Source organism: Talpa europaea (assembly GCF_964194135.1).
Source record: "Talpa europaea genome assembly, chromosome: 9".
NCBI lineage: Eukaryota > Metazoa > Chordata > Mammalia > Eulipotyphla > Talpidae > Talpa > Talpa europaea.
The window spans coordinates 31,236,863-31,258,904 of NC_140076.1; the positions used below are offsets into that span (position 1 = coordinate 31,236,863).

At 41.7% G+C, this 22,042-nt stretch overlaps 1 protein-coding gene across 6 annotated transcripts in view; it reads left to right on the plus strand.

Moving 5' to 3' along the window:
• The window catches only part of ELAVL4 (ELAV like RNA binding protein 4), a gene marked incomplete at both ends in the record, with an annotated part of 89,686 nt that overhangs the window by 39,970 nt on the left and 27,674 nt on the right, over nt 1–22,042 (plus strand). The window lies entirely within an intron of this gene.

Consider the following 22,042-nt stretch of genomic DNA (forward strand, 5'->3'; position numbering starts at 1 on the left):
ATACAGTAGCATCTGAGCTTAAAGAAGAAGCTTATGGGTTGAAAGCAGAAATACAATTCAGGCATAAATTTATAATTATGCATTTTTTTAATTCAGACCCAAAAAAAAAAAAGGATTTTTATTCTTTGCAGAGAACTTATGGGAATAAGGCAAGGAAATACTGAGAGACCAGAGATATTTGCCCTCGTTTGGTAGCAGTGTTTAATAAAAGTAGAACTTGTGGTTGTAAAGAGTGCTTATTAAATTCTTCATTTACACTACCTAATTAATTCTAGCATTTTAAATTAACAGTGAAACTGGTCCCTGCTGTACCATTCCATATATGCAGCATATTTCCTCCATCCACCCGTTGTTCAGGTTTAATTGGCTACGCTAAGAGTCAGAGAAGGAGGGAAAGATAAGGCTGTGGGGAGGTGGGGATGGGATGGAATCGCTCCAGTGGAAGACCCTCTCCGACCCCCATTTGGCGTGAAGTCATAACACAGGCTGGCAGAGGTGAGGTATCACACCAGGCAAGTTGAAAGGCTGCTGCTGGTGGTTCAGAAGTCAGGGTAAATGACATCATAGGTATTTTTGTTGCCCTGATTTTTAACATCCCAGTCCCCCCTTTTCCTCCAACACCTCCTACAGATCTCAATGCATCTCGATCCTGTGAAGTTTACAAGGAGTTCTAAATATCTAGTGGGAGGATTGGGGGCTGGGGAGTAGCAAAGAGATAAGACTTCAAGATTAAGATTTTCCAGCCCAGACCACTCCCTAAGAGAATGTAATGATGTAATGGATTCCCTTAGAAGATTCTCTGTCATGAGAAAGCAAGAGAGAGAGACAGAGAGAGAGAGAGAGAGAGAGAGAGAGAGAGAGAGAGAGAGAGGGTTGGAGAGGGAGGGAGGCAAGTAAAGGGAGAGAGAAAAAAGAAAAAGAGCAAGAGAGATTGTTGATGGTATTGCGAGTAGGCTGGGTTCACTCCTGTGGGCTTGGTTTGTCAATGAATTCTCCATTTGAGAACACATGGAGGAAATCTGGGTGTGGATTTGAGTGTTGTGGTGCTGAGGACATAATTGCCATCATTTATCAAGTACTTACTCTGCCAGGTGCATGCTAAGCACTGGACATTCCTTATTTCATTTAACACTGACAACAGCCTCCATTCCTCAGATGAGGACACTAAAGCATAGTGAGGCTAAGTCACCTCCCAAGGCAGCACAGTTAGAAGCAGGTGGCAGAGCCAGGATTCACTCCTAGTTTCCAAAAGCATGACCCAATATGGAAACATGTGCTGGGTGCCCCTACCTGAGTTAAGTGAAGTTCCCTGCCTAACCCTCACCCCACAGCCCAGCGAAATACTGTGTACCTCTGAGTAGGGGCTGCTGGCCATTCTCTAGAGAGCCTCCCTAATGCACCGTGGCTTCAAACAAGACTCCTGTGTATAATGGAAAGCAAAGATAACAATATTTTTCATCCTCCGGGGATGCAACTCAGCCATCAGAGTAGAACCAAATTCACTGAAAGTGCCAGGTGTAAGATTCCCTGACAGTGCTTTTAGACATCTCTGTTATTTATCTCCTCGGAGATACTAGATTTTGTTTTGTTTTTTTTTTTCCAACTGGGAAAGGACACTTATCGGAATAATCTAGGTACCAGGGAGAGAAAACTTATGTCCCAAGTTGCTTTTGTGTGTAGCAGTGGACACGTGATTGCACTGGAAGCGATGGCCTTTGCTTTTCTCCTTCTTTCACCTGCAGCCACTGCTGCTGGGGAGAATGGGAAGTGGCGTGTGGTCCACAAGGATTTGTGTAACCCAGAAACTCGGGCAAAAAACACCAACCCCCTTGTAGAAATTATATTATCTCCATGGACTACAGAGAATTGAATTACTTTCTCATTTTTTATTTTATTGCCTTTTTGTTTTTCAGCTTTTGAGATTGTATTACTGAATCCAAGTTCCTTGATGATCGGTATTTTAAAGGAAGGAAACATACAGCTTAGCCAGGAGAGTTTGGTGGCTCAGGGTAGGATTTGAAGCCAGCAGGGCTGGAATGGTTGCTAAATTGTGCTTTTGTAACTAGCTTGTTATCATCCCTCTCCAAAAAGAATAGAGAAAGGAGAAAAAAATAACAGAAATTCCCAGAAATAAATCAGTGTACAAAATCTAGATATCTAGAACTGCCTTCTTAGACTGTGTGTTTATTTGCATCATGGTGATAGAATTATATATTCACTTGATGTCCCTGTCCATGTATCCATGCAGTGTAATTTTTTGTAGTAGTTTTCTACCCATTTCAGGCAAATGAGAGCTCTGAAGGTCAGGGGCTGAGAACAGCAATTTAAACAGAACATTATTGATTATAACACTACATGGAATAAATGTACATAGAACAGACTCAAAGGGCTGTTGCTAAGAAAGGGTGAGGTCTGTGTTAGCTAGAGGTATTGGGGGAGCTTTGAAAGAAGAGGATGGGGTTTAGGTAGAGGAAAGAAAAGCAAAGGAATAGAGCTAAAAAAAAATTCATTCTAAAAACAAAAGCCTTTTTTATTCTTCCATGCCTTAAATACAGAAGAGAGCTCAGACTTGCTGGGGTGGGGGAGGGGGGTCAGTAGTTGAAAGAGAAGCAGCATTGCCACCTGAAGTTAAGCATGCCAAAAAATTAGCTTGGTTAGCTTTGCACCCCAACAGAGGACGGCAACATTTCCTAAAACGCCACCTCTGATCCATCTCTTCATTTCATAACACTTCTTAGACTTCATTCATGTTATTCAGTGGATAAAACAGAACAAGGCAAAAAAGAACATTTCATCGCTATTGGTTCCAGCCTTTGTATCTAGAATCACACCGTTGATTGCAGGAACCAATTCAGGTTTGATTGAGTGACTTTGGGTAACTCATGTTCTTTCTGGGATGGTGTAAGTGCTAAAAATCCTGTGGCCCACTTAGCCGGGTGAGCTGTGGGACCTGGGTTGAAGCAGTGGGGATGTGTCTGTTAGAGTGAGGAAGTCAGGAGGCTTGACTTGGGAGAAAGTCTCTTGGGTGGAAGAGGGTAAGAAGAGTGAGGTTTGTGGATAGCATTATGTGACTCCTTATACTCTCAAGGAACTGGACTTAGAGGCTCACTGTGGGAATTGGGTTGAATTTTACTTCTGGAATAACTTTATAAATAATTAAAAGACTCGGGCCTCCCCGGCGGCGCAGCGGTTGAGCGCTAGGTTGCGAAGCTGCCCGCAGTCTCTGCAGCACCAGTTCAATCCCTGGCCACCGAGTGAGGGCCCCACATGGCGCGCAGACCTCTCCTGCCACCCGCTGCTCCCCTCAGCAGTGTACTTTGTCAGTCTGCCTGTTCTGTTCCTTGTTCTGGCTCTGGTGAATCCTCTCACCCTCCCGTGCTTCTGACTATACCCAGTGCTGTATGAATAAACAAATACATCTTTAAAATTAATTAATTAATTAATTAATTAATTAATTAAAAGACTCTGAAAAATCCTAAAATATAAAATTGCTTTGAATTCATGCCTGAAATGTGAATTCAGCTGGAAGGTGAGTTTATTGGCATCATTTCTTATCCCACCCAGCAAAGACAAATGAAAATAGTGGCAGCAGCTTTTGTATTGTTTCTGTGAGCCTTATGTGTATTCCAGGCACTGATTAAATGCTTTAAATATAATACCTAATTTGAATAGTACAGTGGGATTTCTTGGAGATTCTTAATAATAGCCAATGTTTATTGATTACTTATTCTGTGCTGAGGTCAAAAGATGGAGTTTCATCTAATTCTCCAGACAGTCATTTTACAGATGAAGGAACTAGGACTTTACAGACTTACTCAATTGTGCCTAACTTGTATAAGGTGACATGGCTTCCAAGCAGGGGAGCTGGAACTTGAATCCCAGCTATTGTGACTATTGTGAATTATCCAATTTATAGTTTATCTCTGGCAGTTTTCCTAAAAAATATTAAATTGACCTCTCTCTACCATCTATCTCAACTTATATTACCTAGGGAGTAAAAACTTTTAGAACAGGGAAAGCATAAATAGAATTCAAAATCTTTGATTTTGTAAAGTAGCACACTATGCATTTAAAAAATAATAAATATCAGTGGTTTTTAATTAAACAGGTCACTGCATACCTGTACAAGGAAGAAGAGACTTGGAGTGATTTTTAACTTCAGATTTTCTCCACAAAATAATGCTTCACTCTGCTTGCCTTTTCTTTATTTTGCAAGCAGCATATTGAAATGGATGCTGCCTTATATTTAAGCATAGTTAAAATCCAGCCTCATTTATGCATATCCAAGAAAATCCCGAGATACTGATTAGCTCAATAAACATTTCTACATGCACATTGAAGGGATATTCATTAATGATGGGAAAGGAAGAGGAAGTAGCATTTATCTGCATATTGTGTTCTAGATTTTGAAACTGGGCTTGGTACAATGCAACATGTTTCCTAAATTAAGAGAAAAGTCAGGCAAATATGCCTCTGATATGTTATTTACCATCTCCCGGCAGTCATACATATTACACAAGAAGAACAAAAAAAATTTGATTTGTTGACTTAGGGAGGGGGAGGGCTGATTATTATTTCACGTAAATGGAAAATTTTTAGTTAGGAAGATCTGGCAGCCTGAAAGAGTTACAAAATGGGAAAATTAGAGTCTGCTTTATTAAGGGAAACTTGGAGACTGTCAGAATATAAGTGCAGACAGCACGCCATGTTATCATTGTACTTCTCACACACCCATCAAGGGCAGCCAGAGACCTCCCATCCTTTCTCATGAGGACAGGCTGGCTACTGAGTGAAGCTGTGAGGTCTAGAGTTTATGCAGGTATGTTCTGCTGCTTTCAACAATTTTTTTCCCCCAGGATAGCGACAGGATTACAGACCAGGTATGGTTTCCTCTTGCCCCTGGCTGTCTTCCCCTTCATCTTCCTTTCCAAATCAGATGGTTCTGTCCTGCTTCCGAACTCAGATAACCATAGGAAAGTGTTCTCACATCCCAGGAGAGAGGTCTCAAAGGATTTTTACCTAGGATGTGAATCAGTCCTGGGTATTTTAAGCATTTTCTATTTTTGTACTTTAGCTGACTATTTGGTTCATAGGACCAATTCCCTGCTCACCCAGCCTCCCTTCCTTCCGCCAGCACATATATACACATAGCGCACACACGTGTGCGTGCGCACACACACACACACACACACACACTCACTTATTCACCCCCTCCTCTGTAGAATGACCTCCTTGATTGAGACTAGGAACTAAGCAGGAAGGTAATGTCAAACTGAAATTTCCACACATTATCTAAAAATGTAATTCATCATCTTCAGGGTAGGAGGAAAGTGCTTTCTGAAACGTGTTAATGGGAAATTCATTTTTTTCCTTGTCTTCTATGAGGTTTGGTAGTGGTGATTTCAATTTTCAGTCTGCCCCACCATTCCATGTCTCCCTCCTTGCTCTTAACTGATGAACTTTATATTCCTTATAAAAACTAAAGATCTTTAAGTTGCCTCTTCTTTATTTTTTTTCACACTGCCCGAATTAAGCTTTGATAGAAGAAGCTGATTCTAGTTTGGAGAAGATACAATTCAGATACAACTATATATTTGTAGAAGGCTTTTACATTTTCAGTCAGTCAACAGTATTGATTTAGTGTCTGCTCTCTCAGATCAAATAAATGTTATTCCCTTTCCTCCTCTTAAATTCTGTTATCAGGGTCTGTGAGGAAGTCAAAGAGGCTAAGACATAGTTTCTGTCCACATGTTGCTACTAACAGGCACTGAATGGAGGAAGCCAGGACAAACTTATGGCCCAGCAGCCCACAGGTCTGGAAGGGGGTGGGAGCCTACTTCTGATGATATGTATGATAAAACATCCACCTTTGTTTCTTTTGGGGGTTGTTTGTTTTGTTTTGTTTTCCACCAAGGCCTAAACTCACCCTGTCTGACTATGAATATTAATTTAACTGGAAAGATAGCTCATAGGGACTCATAACAATGCAACAAAGTCGTAGGTTTAATAGAATGCCTACTATGTGTCAGTTACCATGCTAAGCACTTTCTATATGTTATCTCTTAAGAGCTTTACTTCATCAGTGATATTATCTCTGATAGATGAGGAAACCGAGGCTTAGACTCAGCTTCTTATTTTCCTTGCTCTTTCTTTATTTTTTTTTCTTATTAACTGTTCTGCCTCATCTTTCAACTTTCTTATTTATTTATCTGCCAATTAATACAAAAAGAATTTGTTGAGTTTTTTTTTAAGATTTATTTATTTATGCATACAAGAGCTGGGGTGTAGGCCAGAGGTGTGGTGGGTAAGAGAATTCACCAGAGACAGAGTGGGGAACAGAATAGGTGGATTGACTGAAATCTACTGCTGAGGGGAGTAGTGGGCAAAACAGGAAAGGTCTCCTGTACCATTTGGGTCAGCTTCCCGGCTGGGGATTGAACTCGTGCTGCAGTGGCTGCTGATAGCTTCATAGTGCTGAGACTTAACCCACTGTGCCATCAGGGAGGCCCTCCAAAAAGGATTTGAATTGGCATACAAGATAATATGAAAAAGAGCTAAAATTTAAATAACCATAAGTTAAAAAAAAAAAAAAAGCAAGTTAGAGGGAAAATGGTTGTAGAATGGTAAAAGGAGACCAAAAGGAAAAATAGTAAATTAAATGTGGACAGGTGACTTGTATGAGAAATAACAGACCATCTAGCCTGAGTTTCCTTCATTTTAAGGAAAAATGGATGGTGACAACCTTGATCTCATTCTCAATTAGTAATTAGAATCCCAGCCCCAACCCCCTTCCCACCACACTCACTTTAGCCCCCTGGCCTCTGTGCACTTGCCAGCTATAATACAGGATGGGATGTGAAGCCCGGACTCATGGACATGGGGTTTTCCTTTTCTGCTCTTTCTACTTGAATCCTTCTTGGATTGAGGGACTTGATTTTTAATGGCTGGGGCAGGCAGTCAGCACACAGGGAAGCTGCCTGGATGCAGTCCTGGTTCTCATCAGCACAGGGTGTAAGTAGTGTGCCGGGGGGTGTGCGAGGCCAGCCTCCTTGCCTGTTGCCCTGAGCTAAGGTAGTCCAGGCTTCTGAGTCTCTTCAGTGATTGAGTTCTGGCTGGTTCCCCGTCGCCCAGGATCCCGAGCTGGGCAACAATAGGAAACCCAAATGTCACTCTCACTTGTTAATCCTGACTCTGGACATTGGAACTAGTCTCAACCACCTTTTGACTTTCCCGTACCCCGAACTGGAGTCTTCCCAGTGAGACAGACAACCCTCTAAGCATATGAACACTAGAGCAAATTGAGCACTACCCAAGAGATCCATAGTCCCCAACACACATGTATTGATCCCCCCTAACAGACACACACAGATTCCCTCCTCAGAAATACCAGGCAGTGTAATGAAGTAACCAGAAGTGGGATATCTTGTATCTTTTCCCAACCCTCCCCCCTACACACACACTTAATAGATGTATGTGTGGCCTTGCATACCTCACTTTATCCACTAGATCTCCACTTTCTCAATTTGCAGTAAGAATATAAATCCATACCCTACTTTCTTAGGATGGTACTTGTGAGTTCAAGCCAGGTGATACATGGGAAGGCACTTGTAAACTAAAACAACCTAAAAATGGGAGGGGCCCCCGCTAGCTTATGACTCTCACTAAGGCTCCTACCCCTGGGCTAACAGACAGATGAAGGGAAAGGAGAGGAAAAGCAGGTATCTGTTCCTGGTTCACTCCTCACTTATATAATCCAAGTACAAAGTAGAAAACGGCATATGAGAAGGTAGGAGAATGCAAAGGGAAATTACATATATTAAGCACCTGCTAGGTTCCAGTCACTTTGTGTTTATTATCTCATTTAATCCTGGCCACAACCCTAAGATGTAATAATGTCACTGTTCTTTAGATGAGGAAAACGAGGCTCATGAGTTTAAAGAGACTGACCTGAGGTCACACAGTTGGCAAACAGCCAAACTGTCTGGGTAACCATGTCTGTCTGACCACATGCTGCTGCCAGTTGGGACAAGAGACCTTCACAGAGAGTTCCCCACATTTCTCGCTGTTTCATCTTGAGTCGTGAACATGGCTGTGTAGGATGTATTCCAGTAAGCCTCAGAATAGCTACAAGAATAATGAACAACAGTCTTAGTGGTTCTGGAAGACTGTAAATGAAAGCCTTTAGTTCAGTATTTGAAAATGTCAGGATGATTTCTCAGATTGTTTTAAAAATCAGACCACTTTTATAAATGCAACATAGTGAAATGGAAGATCCACCAAATTCTCATTCTAGCTCTAGCTGGGGACTTTCTGTGACTCAGGTTGTTGTGCATAAAATGGGGGATACTAACATTGATTCTTTCTGTCTTACTGTGTGTTGCGACCTCAGGTGGGCTGCTAATGTGTTGTAAGTTGTTAAAGGATTGCACTAATTCAGGATATTACTGTTCACCTAGAAGACAGGACATGGTAAGCTGGGGGTTTATGGGAGTAAAGCAAATACTAACCCCCCATGCTAAGGTAGCTTTGCTTTCTAGTCTGCCTTCCAGATGTTTTGTTCAGTTATCTATGTACATCTCAACAAAAGCTGATTAACTCTCTCAGACATCAGTGTCTAACTGTTATTAATGCTCAAGCTGATCAGATTACAATGTCACAGATCCTACTTGTGCTGTTAATATTAGATTTTGAATTCCGGTCTGTAATGTATGATTTTTCCTCCATGCATTGGAAAAATTGGTTAGCAGAGTTCATAAGAAAGTTTAATTAGCAGCCTGTTTGTGGAAATAGGGGTTGTGAGTCATCGTTCAGAATGAACTAACATTTCTCAGGATTGGGTTTGTTCTTCTGTGGATCCTTGTGTTTGGGAAGCTGGTATCTCTATGCTGCCCACTTGAACTGCACCATGTAATAAACTAATAACAAAAGCAGCAGACTTTAAAAAACCAGAGAGGAAGAAGTGCAGGGTGTCATATATTTGTGTATGTGTATCTGTGCCTTCCAGGGGAATAATCCAGGACCACGGTGGGCAGGATAGCCTAGCGACTAAGAGCTAGAATGTCTGCATTTGCATCCCAGCCATACAGTTTACTACCTGGAAGGCAAATTTTTACCCTCTCCATCCCTCAGTTTATTCTTTTAAAGAATAATGCTCATTTGGAAATCCCATCTAAAAGTTTTCCCCAACAGGACTATTGCAAGCATCAATGGATGTAAAATACTCAGAAGAGCAGCTACAGTATAGTAGTATAGTTCTTAGAGCTGTTCGATGAGATACAGGTATTATTAGCCCTATTTCACAGGTGAGGAAATGGCTCCGAAAGGTTAAGTAACTTGTGCAAGGTCACACAGCTTCTAAATGGTAGAACAAAGTTGTAACCATGTTCGTTCAGCTCCAAAGCCTCTTTTTTATTTTTATTATTTCTTATTTATTTATACAAGAACAGGGGTACAGGTCAGAGGCGCAGGAGGGTGAGAGAATTCACCAGAGACAGAGTGGGGAGCAGAACAGGCAGACGGACTGAAGACACTGCTGAGGGGAGCAGAGGGTGAGGCAGGAGAGGTCTGCTGTGCCATGTGGGTTTCTCCCTGGCCGGCCAGGAATCAAATCTGTGCTGCAGAGGCTTCGGACAGCTTCACAGCGTGGTGCTCAACCTGCTGGGCCACCGGGGAGGCCCTCCAAAGCCTCTATTTTTATCTGTATTTAATACTGCCTCCCAGGCTCAGCCATCTAGTTAGTTAAGTCTGGATAATATACATGTGTGTGCCTGTACATGTGTAACTATGAGTGTATACCCCTGCTGGGCTATCCATACAACACACAGTTATGTTTGTTTTTCTGTGGGTCCTTGGTTCTTCTAGTGAAACTATTTGAACTCATTGCACACTGACTGCTAACACATAGTGTATTAGAACCAGACCTGTACAGCTTGTAACACAAAAAGGTGACTTCAGCTGGCTGACCCTCTCTCCACTGCACATCTCTGCCCTGGGTCTGCATTACCCCAGAAGCAAGTTCTGTGTGATGTCTTCCGAAGAACAGAATCATAGACTATTACAGTGAAAAGAGAATTTACGTGTTCTCTGCCTGGTCTCCCTGTTTTCTGCTGGCCCCTCTGGTATCTCTGGAGCTGTAGCTTAGAGTTGGTACCTAGGCACTCCACCTGAGGCTTATCCTGGGACAGAATTTTGTCCTCTTTTAAAGAATAATGCTCATATGGAAATCCCATCTAAATGTTTTCCCCAAGGATGTTTAACGGGTGTTTGTTTTTTTTTTTTAAAGGGATTCTGTGACCATATGAGTTTGGAAAGCTGAAGTAAACCCAATTTAAAAATGGGTTTGTTTTTATTGCTACTTCTGAGTCTGTGCTGATGTGCATTGTAAGTCTTAAAAGTAATGGGATAATAACTAATATTAGGGCCTCCCCTGGTGGCGTAGTGGTTGAGTGCTGGGCTGCGAAGCTGCCCACAGGCTCTACTACACCGGTTCAATCCCCAGCTGCTCCCCAGCCACCGGAGGAGGGTCCCACATGGTGCGCAGACCTCTCCTGCCGCCCGCTGCTCCCCTCAGCAGTGTACTTCGGTCCTTCTGCCTGTTCTGCTCCCCGCTCTGGCTCTGGTGAATTCTCTCACCCTCCCGCGCTTCTGACTGTACCCAGTGCTTGTATAAATAAATAAATAAATCTTAAAAAAAAAAAAGAAATGTCTGCCTCATATAATTTCTGTCTTATTTAAAAAAAAAGGTAATATTAGCCAGTTTTTCCCTCCAGCATTTTGAGAACTATATGTTCTAAGCCCGGAGGGAAGAATGGAGTTCCATTGGGATAAGGTTAGGGTCAAAGGACAGGAAACCATTTAGCGCTTCCCATCTGATGACCTTTCATTAAAATTAAAAAGAGGTGGCGGGGCCCTTTACTAAGCCTGGGTGGGCATGTAGAGGTCCTAATGTCCTAGAAGAGTGTCATCAACTCCCGAGAGGAACAAAAAATGGTGCCAAATGGAACCATCTCTAGCAACATCACGGTCTTATCACATACGAGGCATTTTCATTGAAGATTGTTTATTGAGTACAAAGCCTTCTGAGCATAATTGAAATACTGGATTTGTTTGGTTTCTTTATGATCAGGGTGACATTTCATTTTCCATTGCCTGTAAGAGCTGACCCATGAGACCGTGTTTACATTTTGTGATTCTCAGGCACTTTCCCAGGCCTCCTCCCTTTTCCTCTCTCCCAGGTACTTGACTCAGTGTAATCTGGCCTGGTCACCCTGGTTGTACAGCCATTCCCTGAGAAGCCCTTAGCTTCTTAAAAATAAATCAGAAGTAGGTTTTCTCTCCAGTTCCTGCTCTACAGACCTGTTTCTGCATGGATTCTTTTGTTCTTGGGTTTTTATTTCTTTTTCTTACCTGCAAGCTCAGCGGTGGAAAGGGAGAGCTCCTGTTTCTTTTCTTTTTCATGGATCTGGGGACTTCTTTCTTAACATTTGTTGAAACTGAACTGAGCCATTAGAGCACATCACGGGCTTCATGTCCAGCACTTTACTATCAGTGAACTCCTTGAGGCTAGGGAAAGGGTATTCATCTCTGCATTTCACACAGCTCTTGGTGGTAAGCCCCACCCAAGCCAGAGAACCCCAAGCCCTATTTCATAAATGATACACCAACAGAGGTTTTCAGACAAAGTCCTTCTCCAGCTTCTAGTTGACATCCTGACTTAACTCTGCACAGACAAGTTCTTTATCTCACCTCCTTTATCAAAAGCCATGCATTTTCTTTTACTTTGAATAAAGGTTATTGTAATAGATTTTATTCCATTAATATTTACCTTTTTAAAGATTTATTTATTTATTTATACAAGAATTGGGGTACAGGCCAGATGTGTGGGAGGGTGAGAGGATTCACCAGAGTCAGAGTGGGGAACAAAACAGGCAGACTGATGAAATACACTGCTGAGGGGAGCAGCGGGCATGACAGGAGAGGTCTGCTGCACCACGTGGGACCCTTGCTGGCCAGCCGGGATCGAACCTGCACTGCAAAGGCTGTGGACAGCTTCACAGTGTGGCGCTCAACCGCCTGCACCACCAGGGGAGGCCCTCCACTAATATTTATGAACCATCTACCCTCATGCCAAGCCTTCTCACATAACTTTTCTTATTTAATCGAAATCCCAGCAAGGCATCAGGAATCTCCACATGTCCTTTGTAAGTATCGTGTTTATAAGAGCTTTGGAAACCTTTGTCTTAGTGCCCAGCAGTTCCTTTTACCCACAGACAGTCTCATTTTGCCCAAAGTCTAATTATAGTGTATGTGATTAATATTAACCTGAAAATTTTCTATGCCTCTTCTTTTGATGCTCAATTGTCCTCTAACATCAGCTGTATTTCTGGAATCACCTGTTGGTTTGCATCCATTAGCATCCATTCTGGAGGTTGTCTGTCTCACAACCAGGCATTTGTTTCCTGTGAGAAAAAGCCAACCAAGAATTAAGAATTCTGGTTCATTTCTCTGGCTAGCTGGGAGTTTGCCAAACTCTTCCCTTTTTGTTTCAACCCTTGTTAGAAATATTTTTATATGTGTGACTATTCTTTTCTGTCTGCAAGAATATTCTGTACATAATTTAATGTTGCTTCAATTAAGAATCTCTCTTTGCCCCAGGGTCATCAGTCTGAATATTTCCTTTTGTGTGATAAATGCTCAAGGTGAGATAGTTGTCACTGACACTTCCATTGTCCCTAGAATATTTTTCCTTTCAGTTTTCTTTTTAAACTAAGTACTCAATACTGGTATTTTATCTACTTAATCACCTTTCTTTCCTGAACAGACAGAAGAAAAATAAGGTTGAAATTAGTTCAGGTTTTTCATTTATTGCAGTTTATTATTGAAATGTATATGTGAAGATCTGTCACTTGGAGCTACTTCTTTTATAGGACAAACCAAAAAAAGGTTAATAAAAAAACATTCCTTTGAGAATCCATCGGTTGGCTTTCTTTGTGGGGTAGTGCAGCTTTGTAAATGATCATTCCCATTTGGGAGACTGCAGGACATCATTATGTGCTCTGAATTTCCATGGACCTAACAGAGGCATTGTTTTAGCACCTACTGGAACAGTTCGGTTGCTATCTTCACTAAAGTCAGGAAATTCTATTAAAAACTTATATGGGGCCTCCCTGGTGGCGCAGCGGGTTGAGCACCACGCTGTGAAGCTGTCCACAGCCTCTGCAGCACCGGTTTGATTCCCGGCCTCCGGCCAGGGAGAATCCCACATAGCGAGGCAGACCTCTCCTGTCTTACCCACTACCCCCTCAGCAGTGTCTTCAGTCCATCTGCCTATCCTGCTCCCTGCTCTGTCTCTGGTGAATCCTCTCACCCTCCTGCAACTCTGGCCTGTACCCCAGCTCTTGTATAAATAAAAATAAAATAAAATAAACTTATATGGACATTGAAGCTAGATGGACTTATATCTTAGAAACAGACATTTGGACATCAGTCTCCTTGATTTTAAGTCACAATGATAATGCCATAGGATTATTTTAAGTACTAGATTAGATGGTAGAAATAGAGCACTTAGAAAGAAACTAAATATTCTCATCACACACACACAAAAAAAGAGAAATATGTGGTGATTAGTTGCAAGATGTATATGTATATCACAATGTATATGTATATCAAATCACCATGGTACATACTTCAAATATCTTACAATCTTTTTTGTTGATTACACTGCAATAAAGCTGAAGAAAAAAAAAAAACACTCAGCACAATAAATGGCACATAAGTAAGCACTCAAAAAAGGGTAACTCTGTCATTATTCACTTATTGAATTCATTCATTCATTCAGCATAAAGTTGCTGAAAGCCTACTATGTGTCAGATATTGCTTATAGCAAGATTTATAAGACCCATGTCCCTGTCCTTAAAGTCCACTGGGAATACATTTGGTTTGACAAGTTTATATCACATGCCCACCATGCACTGAGTGCTTTGCTTATTGCCATCTTGAGGCCACATGATGAGTTCTCAGCCTCTGGAAAATTATATCTATTTAGGAAGCCAGAATGTAGCCTCTGGAAATAACCATGTACTGGCTGAATATAATTTTAAATACTTTGAGAATTCAGAATACAGAAGGCTGGGTCCTGTCTGTTTCAATAGTGTTTGTTGTTGGCGGAAAGTAGACACACTCAAAACTTCAGATGCCAAAATGACTCCTGATTTTCTGCCAGAGATAGAGGGAGGTCTCATATATGCATGAAGCTTCACTGTAAAAATGGTGTTGACACCAACAGCTAGTGGCTTTCTGAAAGTGCTGACTGTCAAATGAGTGGCAGTGCTGTCTCCTTGAGGGATGCACACTGGTGCTATCCCCTCCTGAAATCCCTTCTCTATCTGTTGCCCAACTATCTCCTAATAACCTTTTCGAATTAGTCTCAGCTCAGGTATCATAGTCTCCAAAAATCCCACTCTCCTCATTATCACAACACTTAGCCATAGGTGTGGCTCTTTTCTGCTAGACCATGAACTCCTTGTTTCTTTCTTGACCCTCAGTTTCCAAATCTGTAGAAGAGACTTGAAGATGATTAGATATCAAAGTCCTCTCCAAGACTGTCATTCTATGTGCACCCGATCCAGGCTGATGGGCACAGCGAGTTAGAAGAAGTTGGGTTACTTTGGGGTATATTTTGGAATTAAATGGAAAGAGGACTTGGAGAAACTATTTAAAAACTCAGGCTCTGTTACAGTCTCTGCATGCTGTGTCATGTCAGGACAGGTGTTTAGCATATAAATAAGCAAATATTCCAGAAACCAGGGCACAACAGAAAGTGCACAGTTATCAGACGGGCCTGGCTGCTATTCTCCATCCAGGTATCTTTGGGCACATTCTTCCTTTCTAGGATCCATTTTTCCTTTCTACAAAACAGGCATAGAAATGCCTACTTCAGAAGATTATAAAGATTTTAAGTAACAATGTATGCAAAATGCTTGGTTCATAATAGATGCTTAATATTCTTTATTATTTGTACCTTCTCAGTCAGGGTAAACGAATGAGTTGTGAACACTGGGCCTAAAATAAATGTAATTTACAACCTTTGAATCTTAGCATTAGAAGGGATCCATGCATCTGTCTTGCTGATTGCTGCAGCATCTCATGATCAAGTGTTGCTCTGGTCTCTTGTTTGCATACCTCTAGTCATGGAGATCTTACCCCCTAACATGTCAGCCCACTTCCTTATAAAATCATTGTAAGAATGTTCTTCCTTGTATCAAGGAAAAAGAATCTACTCCCTCACATTTTTTCCATTGCTTGATCCTCATTCTCTCCCTTGGGGCTTCACATAGCAAGTCTACCCCTGCCTTCCCATAACTGCCTCTCAAATATTGGAAGGCACTTTGAGCACCTCTGAAGTCTTCTCTCCTTCAGACTAAAGTCTGCATGTCTTTCAGCTGTGTCTCCTGGTATCTGGTCATACCTCTTGTGACACCCTCTGGACATAGGTGAGGCCCTGATAAAGATTTTGTTGTTCTTCCTGGTATCTTTCTATTTGTGACATGGAAGACTGAATGTGGATAAGAAGATGTTATAGATGTTATATGCATGTGAACAGGTAATATCCGTTCCTTGAGTCAACAGACATTTATTGGTTCTGCTACAATGTCATGGAGCCCTTGGGTAGGTCCTAGGGATATAGAAATTAATAAAACATCATGGCATTAAGTTGGAATGCAGACTCTGATCCAGTTGGTCCAGGATGGGACCTGAGATCTGCACTTCTTATAAGTCCCCAGACGATGCCAGTGATGCTGATACACAGACCACTTGGAGGAGCAAGAATCTAAACATTTCTTAGTTGGAGGCAATTGTGTAAACTACAGAAAGAATATAATCCTCTGAGTCGTTGGCTCTTCCAGCACAGGGTTGACTGGAGAAAAGCCAGGACTCAGACTGCCCAGCACATATGAACAGCCAGCAAGATGGGGAAGGAGCAGAAGCTTGGATGCTCCACAGTCACAGAGCACCCCAGCCAGTGATAAGAAGGGGAAAGAGACCCCAGTGCTGAGTGTGTGCGTCCTTTGCAAGACTCAGCTGATGCCAGACATTGCTGGGCCCTGCACAGAGGCCAGACTCTGTGGAGAGGAAGCATCAGCTGGGAAACCACAGAGCTGGGCTCTTGCATTCCTAGCCCAGGAGCCTACTTCTTGGTTGACTTTGAGCAGGTTATTAAACCTTTTGGCCTCACTCTCCTTCTCCACACAAGTTCAGATGGTGAGCTGGCCTCACATTCACGATGGGTCTATACAACCCTTTGCGTACAGGATTAAACTAAAACATTAGTAAGCCACTTGGCCCAGTCCCTGGCACAAAGTAGGCACTGAATAAATCATAGCTGCCCACTGCTCTTGTCCACATGTTAGTATAAATCCTCACAGTGATCCTTTGATTGTGAGGATAAGGGATTATCCTTTCTCTTCCAGATAAGGGACCTGATAAGGCTGATGAAGCTTAAATGACTTAACTAAGGTTATACAGCAAGATTGGCCTTTGAGCTCCACACACATGTTTGTATGCAATAACAACCTGCCACAGGCCTCTGGCCCTCTTGTGGGTGTGTTCAGATAGAATTCCAGGCTGCAGACACAGCAGAGAACAGCAGGGAGGGACGAGAAAGGAGGGAGTCCTAGGATTCAGAATTGGCCACGGTTAACCCAGCAGTGTATTACCGCCATGCAGATGATCTGAGGTGACTGGGGATTTTATCATGTGCTTTCAGAACAGAATTTCAGCCTGAGCTAGGGGTTCTAAATCCACAAAAACTCCTTACTCAACTTAGCAGTTTTTATCAACAGCAGCTACCCATCTGGCCACCCCTTAGGGGTTTTGCAGATGAGTGGGGTGCTGTGCGGTTTCTGGCGAAAGACAATTTTTGAGGAAAGAAAGAGCAAGGCGTGCAGGTTGGCAGTGCAGAAATGCTGAGATTCCTTCCAGCCAGTGCAAAGGGACAGCTTCTCTGCTGCTGCCATCAGCCATGAGGGTATCACATTGGGAATAATCCCCGTGAATTTAAAAGACAAGGAAGGGCTAATTCCATCCAGAATGACCAGGACTATGATCTTGATACTTTCTAAAGTTTGAATAAAAATGTTTTTAGTGAAAACTATGGAAGCTAATTTACTTTTTCTCTAGTAACTCAAAAATACCAAACATGGGAATTTCAGAGCTTCACAATGTCAATGGAATAACTGTGGTTATGGCAGAGGGTACTGGATTGGAATCAAAAATCTAGACCAGACTGTCAGGAAACTATGACCCAAAGGCCAAACCCAGCCTACTGCCACACATAGTTGTTTACCTATTGTCTGTGCCTGCTTTCTCACTGCGGTGGCAGAGATGCCCTTGACAGAGACCAGAGGACCCACTAAGCCTATGCTATTTGCCCTCCTGGCCTACTCACTGGAAACGTTTGACCTCTGGGCTAGACTAGGATCCAGCCTTATGACCATGTCAAGGCACCCCTCTCTCTGAGCTTCATTTCCACATCTGTAAAAGGATGACTTTCTCCCACAGGGTTGTTGAGAGAATGAAACGCAACTTAATGGTTGGGAAAACACTTTGGAAACGCAGACCCTCTGTGGAGAGGTGGGCAGGGATGGTTTTTAATCATTTACCGGATCCTTGCAAGAGGAGAGCACACCCTGGACATTTTCTGTTTTCTGTTCCAGTGCCTGGTGTCGGCTTGTTACAGAGTTCTCCCTTTCTCACAAATGCAAAGTGAATTCCCAAGGCACCCCCTCTCTACACATTCTTGCCTCAATCATAAAAACATTTTGGCCATTTGCTTCTAGAAACTGAGAATTAGTATAAATGTGCATATCCATTCTTCACTTAACAAATATTGAGAACTGGCTATGCTATGTGCAAGGATACAAAGGTAGACTTTGTGGGGAGAATTGTTCAGTTTCGAAGCGGGGAAGGTTAGGTATACACATTATTCTAAAAGAATAGAGACACTGCCCTGTCATAGTAGGAGGGAACCATTTTTGTGTGTGTGTGTGTGTGTGCATAGTTTATAAAAATAAAAACTTTCAGGGCCTCCCTAGTGGCGCAGCGGTTGAGCGCTGGGCTGCAAAGCTGCCCGCAGCCTCTGCAGTGCCAGTTCGATCCCCGGCCGCCGGCGAGGGTCCCACATGGAGTGCAGACCTCTCCTGCCGCCCGCTGCTCCCCTCAGCAGTGTACTTCAGTCCTTCTGCCTGCTCTGCTCCCCGCTCTGGCTCTGGTGAATTCTCTCACCCTCCTGCGCTTCTGACTGTACCCAGTGCTTGTATAAATAAATAAATAAATAAATATTTAATAAAAACTTTCAAATTCATATTTAAGACAAGCTTGTTAAAAACAAGAACCTGTTAAATCCAAAACACATTGAAGTGCCTTAAAATGTAGCTATTATTATCACCGTTTGCCCTTGAACACTACATTCTGATTTTAAGTTTCCATCCCAAATGGCAAGGATTCATCTCCAGCTGGTGCCAGGTCCCTGGGAACCTTTTACACATGTCTGCTGGGCGGCAGTATGAAGGGTTAGTCAGATGTAAGAATTGAAGAGCCATGTGGGTTTTAAGGACTCAGATATTCTCTATGGTTTCTAAAATTTGGAGGCAGTCTTTTTTTTTTTTTTTGGCAGTCTTTATTTTGTTCCATCTATTTTTTTCTGTATTGATTTTACTTTTTCTTAATCAATGATTCCATACCTAACTAATGAATTTATTCTTTAATTTGTTCAGTGCGTTATCAAATAAATGATAAATTGGTAACAGAAATAATATTTATTTTAATTTTCTGTTCTGAAAATACTGTTGCAATACCTGTATGGTTTAATCTTGTTACTGCTGATAAAAGGATAAGAAAAATATAAAAAGACCTTATCTATTTCTTGGGTGCAGATACACACACCCTTAGCTCAGGCTTGAGACTGGCTCCACCGGGCCTCCCCAGCACACTGGCTCTCTTGGTCCCATTGGAAATAGTGTTGGCATTCTTTATGAATGGGTTTCCACTGTATTTTTCTCCATATATTTAAATACCAAGCTGCCAGTTCAAAGCCCATTGCCAGTCAGAAGTCTCCCAGAGGAGCTAGAGGTGAGCTGGGAAGTTTGCCCACGCCAGGCCCCTTCAGGCCAGCAGTCCGAACCCAGAGAGGGAGTGGGCACCCACGGCCGGGGCAGACCGGCCACGCATAAGAGTGTGCCTATCTCCAAAGCACCATTTTAGAACAGGAACCTTTCCTCAGTAAAGACTGCTTGAATCTGGCAGAAGGCTTCCTGTGGAGCCAGAGGGAGAAGGTTCCCTGCGCAGTCAGAGGTGAGCTGAAGGCCCCCACAAGCCGATCCCACCTGGCAGGAAGTTGGAGCCCAGAGGAGGATCCAGAGATTTGGAACCCAGAGTGAAATCCAGCTGCCCCACCTCCAGGGAAGACTGTGGGACTTCAAGACGCAAATTGTACCTAAACACAGGAGGAGAGATTCTGTGACAGTGACCATTAACAAAGTACTGCCTCACTAGACTTCTGGCATAACAGTTTTTGACTCATTTGGATTGACAGTTTCTGAAACTCCCGAAAGAACACACCAAAAAGATGCCAGATACCAGCAGCAAAAAGATGCCAGTACCAGCGGCACAGTATCCTAATCCATAAGGCAAATTGGAAAACAGGCAGCAGGGAAAAGAAAAACTACAAGCAAAGTAGCAACACCTCAGAAAAAAGACACACCACCAAAAAAAAAAAAAAAAAAAAACCCACCTACCAGCTTGCAACTATGGTGACTTGGAAGAACTTCTGAGCCTTCCAGAAAAAGAATTTAAAATTGCCATGATGAAAAAACTGATGGAAGTCATTAAGGAAAACAACGCTCAGAAGAATGAAATTGAGTCCCTAAAGAGGGAAGTAAAAGAAATGCAGGAGATCAAAGAATTAATGGAGGCGCTAAAGAACTCTGGGAAAAGCAATGAAAGCAGAATAGATGAAATGGAAGAATGAATAAGTACTCTTGAAGACAGAGTAATAAAAAGAACCAAAACAGAAAAGGAAAGAGAAGTATGAAGGAAAAAGACCGAAGAAAGACTTCGGGAACTATCTGACTCCATGAGGAAAGGAAATATAAGAGTTATAGGAATCCCAGAAGGAGAGGAGAGAGATGTAGGAAGAGAGAAAATATTCAAGGAAATAATTGAAGAGAACTTCCCAAATGTGAAGAAGGAGCTGAAAATTGATATACAAGAATTAAGAACACCAAATTTCCATGACAAAAGGAAAAACACAGCAAAACACATAATAGTAAAGCTCCCAAGAATCCAGGACAAGGAAAAAATAATGAAGCTGACAAGAGGGAAGAAACAGATAACATTCAAAGGAAAACCAATCAGACTGACATCAGACTTCTCCAAAGAAACACTATGGGCAAGGAGAGAGTGGAGGGACATAGTCAACAGACTCCAGGAAAACAGATGCCAACCAAGAATACTCTATCCCGCAAAGCTCTCCTTCCTCTATGAAGAAAGAATAAGGACCTTCCCAGACAATCAGAAACTCTGGAATTTCATTACAACTAAACCTCCACTTCAAAAAATACTACAAGGAGTCCTAAAGCCAGAGCCTCAGAGGGATGAATAACAACAAAAGAAGGCCAAAAAAAAAAAAAAGTTATTAAAAGAATAAAGAAAATCAAAGGAAAGACAAACACAATGGCAAATACAGATGCTAACATATCAATATTATCTCTAAATGTAAATGGACTAAACTCTTCAATAAAAAGACCCAGAGTCGCAGGCAGGATTAAGAAACAAAACCCAACCTTTTGCTGTCTCCAGGAAACACATTTAGCTACAAAAGATTAAAATAGACTCAAAGTTAAAGGATGGAAAACAATCCTAAAAGCAAATGGACCAAAAAAGAAAGCAGGAACAGCTATACTTATATCAGATAAAACAGATTTCAAACTCAAAAAGGTAAAAAGGGACCCCAACAGCCACTACATTATGATCAAGGGGGCAATACTTCAAGAAGAAATAACACTCATTAACATATATTCACCTAACGAAGGAACACCAAAATATATCAGACAACTATTATCATCTTTGAAAACAGACATCAGAGAAAACACATACGTGGTGGGAGACTTCAACACACCACTATCAACAATGAATAGATCAACAAGACAAAAAATAAGTAAAGACACTAAGGCTTTAAATAAGGATCTAGAGTGCTTGGGCTTAACGGACATCTATAGAACACTAAACCCAAAAAAATCTAAGTACACATTTTTCTCAAGCGCACACGGATCATTCTCCAGGATCGATCACATACTGGGGCACAACACAAACCTCAACAGATACACCAAGATTGAAATCATACCAAGCATCTTTTCTGACCATGAAGGCATCAAACTAGAAATAAACCATAAAAAGAAGGTAAGGAACTCTCCTACCTCATGGAGATTGAAAACCACACTACTAGAAGACCACTGGACTAATGAGGAGATCAAAGAAGAAATTAAAAAATTCTTTGAATTGAATGACAAGGAGGACACCAATTTCCTAAATGTATGGGATACAGCAAAAGCAGTAATAAGAGGAAAATATATAGCAATAGAAGCTCACATCAAGAAACAAGAAAGAACTCAAAGAAACAACCTAACCTTAAAGCTCAAAGATCTAGAAAAAGAACAAAAAAACCCCAAAACCAGTAGAAGAAAAATAATAAAAACAAAAGCAGAAATAAATGAAATTGAAACTAAAAAAAACAATCCAAAAGATCAATGAAACCAAGAGCTGGTTCTTTGAAAAAATAAATAAAATAGACAAACCCCTAGCCAGGCTCACAAAGGAAAAAAGGGAGAAAGCACAAATAAACAGGATCATAAATGAAAGAGGAGAAATCACAACGGATACAGCAGATATCAAAAGAATAATCAGAAACTACTATGAACAGTTATATGGAAACAAGTTTAACAATCTAGAGGAGATGGACAAATTCCTACAACTCTACAATCACCCA